Genomic DNA, 6,035 nt, shown 5'->3' with positions numbered 1-6,035 from the left:
GACAGTAACATTACTGAAAACTGGGGTATGTTGGAACAAGACAATATTTTTGTGGCAGCAGCACACTCTGACAGCCCAGCCTGTACTTGAGCATACATTCTCCTCAATCTAGTGGGGCTGAAGGCCATTGAACGTGAACGGTCTTTGGTGTACACAGGAGAAGTAAGAGATCTCAGTGAGAGAGGACCAAGCCTCATTCCCACAGAATCCAAAAAGGATCCTGAATGCCTCAAGGAAAAATTTAGAGATCTGCAACCCTCAAACCAACATTATTATAGAAAGACAGAAGTTCAACACACAAAATCAGAAAGCTGAAAATGAGACGATTGACTCCTATGTCAGTGATTTAAGAATCAGATCATAAATTTGAAGTTCTCTGTGAGGTGCTTATTAGAGATTAAATTAGTCTGGTATTAATAATGACAATATGAAAAAGGTGCTACTGAGTGATAGCTATCTCTTATCTGTCAAATTCATGAGATGACCAAAGAGCACAATGAAACACTGGATTCTCCACAGCACTCAGTCACAAATGTTGATGCAGTCCAGGCTAGGTTCATGAGAAAACAAAAGTGTGAGACAAAAATGAAGAACTAGCCAGAAAAAAAAAAATTGTGAAGTTTATTGCTAACTGCAATAATTGTGGAGGTGATCATTCAGCTAAAAGAGGCAAATGTCCAGCTTTTGGTCAACAGTGCCATGCCTGAAACAAATGGAATCATTTAAAAAAAATGCTACAAGTCCAGACCACAGACCTACAACAGGCAGAGACCTAGGAGAACTGTTCACCAGATAGAACCAAACCAAGATGAGAGCAACACAGATGAGGCATACTGTGTTGATGGTACAACTCTGTGTTGTGGAAAAAATCTGACACAGGAATGTTGCTTACAAGAAAGCCTTCATTTTAAAACATGATACCATGGAGAGAGTCTGTCTCCTAATAGCAGAGTTGAGTTTCTCCTGAGTAAAAGAGGCACACAAATTTATAATCCCAAGAACAAAGGAGTTATTATATCATGCCCCAAGCAGTAAGCAATTAGCAAGAGGCTTCCCCTTATCACTCTAACAAGGTGACAATGGCCCCATCTCCCAACTCCCTCACACTTTTCCCTGCCAACCTGAGGCTACGGTTTCCTGATACGCATCCCTCAGCTATTTGTTAAAAGAAAAGACTGAACCCATCCTGTAACCACTTGCCAGTAAAAATGTTTTAAATGTCAGCAAGGCCTGATTTTTCCTCCATAATCCCCCCCATTTTTTTGATTTTACATTCCTTACTGGGGTATCTCATCTTTCTCTTCTGAGAAGGGCTGTTCTCTAGCAGGGTAAACCTTTTCACCCCACCGGTGCTCCTGGTTAATCACCTGAGTCATCATGGGGATACCATTAGAACACCCATGGCCTTTTTTACTATCCCACAAGCGCAACAGTCTAAGATAAACTGCTGTAACGACTATTCCTCCATGTAGTATCGAGCACCCCACCACCCAGCCAGAAGTGAGCTGGAGAGCCAGGAGAATCATCCTTTCAGTCCAGCATTTTCCTGATTACAAATTGGATATAATTTCTTTGAATGTATTGTTACAACTTATGTTTTACATTTTGCATATCCTCTTCCTAAAGATAGGGAAATTATTTATTGTCAGTCATTTATTCTCCTGTACAAGTCATAATTAAGAGGCATCCTTCTTGTATACAAAAATCAACAGAAGTCTGGAAGGGTTGCTCTAAGTATACACACCAATATCCGTTCTCTGCCTGCTTGATTCTGGTTTCCAATTAACACATGAAAATGGTTGTTTCCACTTTACTCTTAAATTATTGAAGTTTTAACAATGGTGGCCAAAACTTCTGGCCAAAAACAATGTCAACCAGGGATTGAGTGTTGCTGGATGCTTATTGCAGCCTTTGACAATTTACATCGCATCTAATCAGTAGTCAGTTAGCACTATTGTAGGCAGGCATCAGGATATCTGGAGCGTCTGGGATTCTGTAGAAGAGGTGAGATACAAAGATGTTATTTACTCCACACTGGTATTTATAGTCATCTCTATTAATTCTGGAGTCACTAACAAGGTTTCTATCTTCCATAGGCAGATGGACAGAGTGGTTGATGAATATAGGTTGAAGGCTACCTTACCCTACCTCGATAATGTCACTCTCTGTGACCACAGCTTGGAAGACCATGATGCCAACCTCCAGAGTTTTCTCCACCTGGCAAAGCCCTGAACCTCACTTATAACTCTAACAAGTGCGTGTTCAGGAGTAAAAGCCTGGCTATCCATGGCCATGTGGTGGAGAATGGCATAATTGGCCCTGATCCAGATAGGATGTGCCCCCTGTTAGAGCTCCCCATTTCCAGGACCACAAAGGCTTTGAGGAGATGCCTGGGGTTTTTCTCATTTTATGCCCAGTGGATCCCTAAATCTTCTTTTCTTTTCTTTGGCTTGGCTTCGCGGACGAAGATTTATGGAGGGGGTAAAAAGTCCACGTCAGCTGCAGGCTCGTTTGTGGCTGACCAGTCCGATGCGGGACAGGCAGACACGATTGCAGCGGTTGCAAGTGAAAATTGGTTGGTTGGGGTTGGGTGTTGGGTTTTTCCTCCTTTGCCTTTTGTCAGTGAGGTGGGCTCTGCAGTCTTCTTCAAAGGAGGCTGCTGCCCGCCAAACTGTGAGGCGCCAAGATGCACGGTTTGAGGCGTTATCAGCCCACTGGCGGTGGTCAATGTGGCAGGCACCAAGAGATTTCTTTAGGCAGTCCTTGTACCTTTTCTTTGGTGCACCTCTGTCACGGTGGCCAGTGGAGAGCTCGCCATATAATACGATCTTGGGAAGGCGATGGTCCTCCATTCTGGAGACGTGACCCATCCAGCACAGCTGGATCTTCAGCAGCGTGGACTCGATGCTGTCGACCTCTGCCATCTCGAGTACCTCGACGTTAGGGGTGTGAGCGCTCCAATGGATGTTGAGGATGGAGCGGAGACAACGCTGGTGGAAGCGTTCTAGGAGCCGTAGGTGGTGCCGGTAGAGGACCCATGATTCGGAGCCGAACAGGAGTGTGGGTATGACAACGGCTCTGTATACGCTTATCTTTGTGAGGTTTTTCAGTTGGTTGTTTTTCCAGACTCTTTTGTGTAGTCTTCCAAAGGCGCTATTTGCCTTGGCGAGTCTGTTGTCTATCTCATTGTCGATCCTTGCATCTGATGAAATGGTGCAGCCGAGATAGGTAAACTGGTTGACCGTTTTGAGTTTTGTGTGCTCGATGGAGATGTGGGGGGGCTGGTAGTCATGGTGGGGAGCTGGCTGATGGAGAACCTCAGTTTTCTTCAGGCTGACTTCCAGGCCAAACATTTTGGCAGTTTCCGCAAAGCAGGACGTCAAGCGCTGAAGAGCTGGCTCTGAATGGGCAACTAAAGCGGCATCATCTGCAAAGAGTAGTTCACGGACAAGTTTCTCTTGTGTCTTGGTGTGAGCTTGCAGGCGCCTCAGATTGAAGAGACTGCCATCCGTGCGGTACCGGATGTAAACAGCGTCTTCATTGTTGGGGTCTTTCATGGCTTGGTTCAGCATCATGCTGAAGAAGATTGAAAAGAGGGTTGGTGCGAGAACACAGCCTTGCTTCACGCCATTGTTAATGGAGAAGGGTTCAGAGAGCTCATTGCTGTATCTGACCCGACCTTGTTGGTTTTCGTGCAGTTGGATAATCATGTTGAGGAACTTTGGGGGACATCCGATGCGCTCTAGTATTTGCCAAAGCCCTTTCCTGCTCACGGTGTCGAAGGCTTTGGTGAGGTCAACAAAGGTGATGTAGAGTTTTGTTCTCTGCACTTTTCTTGGAGCTGTCTGAGGGCAAAGACCATGTCAGTGGTTCCTCTGTTTGCGCGAAAGCCGCACTGTGATTCTGGGAGAATATTCTCAGCGACACTAGGTATTATTCTATTTAGTAGAATCCTAGCGAAGATTTTGCCTGCAATGGAGAGCAACGTGATTCCCCTGTAGTTTGAGCAGTCTGATTTCTCGCCTTTGTTTTTGTACAGGGTGATGATGGTGGCATCACGAAGATCCTGAGGCAGTTTACCTTGGTCCCAACAAAGCTTGAAAAACTCATGCAGTTTGGCATGCAGAGTTTTGCCGCCAGCCTTCCAGACTTCTGGGGGGATTCCATCCATACCTGCTGCTTTGCCACTTTTCAGTTGTTCGATTGCCTTATATGTCTCATCCAGGGTGGGAACCTCATCCAGCTCTAGCCTTAGGGGCTGTTGAGGGAGCTGGAGCAGGGCGGAATCTTGGACTGAGCGGTTGGTACTGAAAAGAGATTGGAAGTGTTCTGACCATCGGTTGAGGATGGAGATCTTGTCGCTGAGGAGGACTTTGCCGTCTGAGCTGCGCAGCGGGCTTTGGACTTGGGGTGAGGGGCCGTACACAGCCTTTAGAGCCTCGTAGAAACCCCTGAAGTCGCCAATGTCCGCGCTGAGCTGTGTTCGTTTGGCGAGGCTAGTCCACCACTCATTTTGGATCTCCCGGAGTTTGCGCTGAAGATGGCTGCATGCGCGACGGAAGGCTTGTTTCTTCTCTGGACAGGACGGCTTTGTAAGGTGAGCCTGGTGGGCAGCTCGCTTCTTTGCCAGCAGCTCCTGGATTTCCTGGCTGTTTTCGTCAAACCAGTCCTTGTTTTTCCTGGAGGAGAAGCCCAGTACCTCTTCAGTGGATTGCAGTATGGTAGTCTTCAACTGATCCCAGAGGGTTTCAGGGGACGGGTCCGTGAGGCGGGTTGCAACGTCGAGCTTTGCTTTGAGGTTTGCCTGGAAGTTTCCTCTCGCTTCGTCTGACTGATCCAAACACTGGTACCTCCTGGACTACATCCTGGTGCGAGAAAGTGACAAACAAGATGTGCTCCACACCAGGGTCATGCCTAGCGCGGAATGCCACACTGACCACCGGCTGGTTCGCTGCAAGCTCAACCTTCACTTCAAGCCAAAGCCCAGGAACAATAAAGCCCCCAGAAAGAGGTTCAATGTTGGAAAAAAAATGGATCCCTAAATACACTGATAAGATTCACCCTCTCTTAAAAGTCACTAATTTCCCCCTCTCAGCTGAAGCTCAGGTAGCTTTTAACTACCTCCGGAAACACATTGCAAAGATTGCCATGCATGCTTTGGATGAGAATGTACCTTTCCAGGTGGAAAGCAACGCTTTGGATGTAGCCCTGGCCGCTACCCTCAACCAGGCAGGCAGGTCGGTTGCATTTTTTCCTTGGACATTACAAGGCCACAAGCTCTGGAACCCATCTGTGGAAAAGGATGCTCAAGCCCATTGTAGAAGCAGTGAGGCACTGGAGACACTACCTGGCTGGTAGGAAATTTACGCTCCTCACTGACCACCTCTAATGTCAAGAGGGGAAAAATCAAAAATGATGAAATTTCTAGGTAGAGGATTGAGCTCTCCACCTAAAATTATGACATTGCCTATCAGCCAGGATCCCTAGATGATGATGCAAATGCCTTATCCAGAGGAAGTTGTGCTTCTTCACACATCGGCCAACTGTGGTCTCTGCATAATGAGCTCTGCCATCCAGGGGTGACTTGCATGGCTCATTTTGTCAAGGTGCACAACCTGCCCTACTCCATGGAAGACGTCAGGGAAATGACCAGGTCTTGCCAGGTCTGCACGGAGTGCAAGCCACACTTCTACCGCCCCACAAATGCGCACCTGATTAAGTCATCCAGGCTCTTCAAACAGCTCAGTGTCTATTTTAAGGGACCACTCCCCTCCATGAACAGGAACACTTTCTTCCTCTATCATTAATGAATACTCCTGCTTCCTGTTTGCCATCCCATGTCCAGACACATCCACTTCATCAGTCATAAAGGCCCTAGATTCCATTTTCACCCTGTTTGGGTATCCCAGTTATATTCATAGCAACCGGGGCTCATCCTTTATGAGTGACGAGCTACATCAGTATCTGCAGGTGAGGGGCATTGCATACAGCAAGACTACTAGCTACAACCCCCAGGGGAACGGGCTGGTTGAAAA

This window comes from Narcine bancroftii, chromosome 1 (genome assembly GCF_036971445.1).
Source record: "Narcine bancroftii isolate sNarBan1 chromosome 1, sNarBan1.hap1, whole genome shotgun sequence".
Lineage (NCBI taxonomy): Eukaryota > Metazoa > Chordata > Chondrichthyes > Torpediniformes > Narcinidae > Narcine > Narcine bancroftii.
This window is presented reverse-complemented; position numbering follows the sequence as displayed.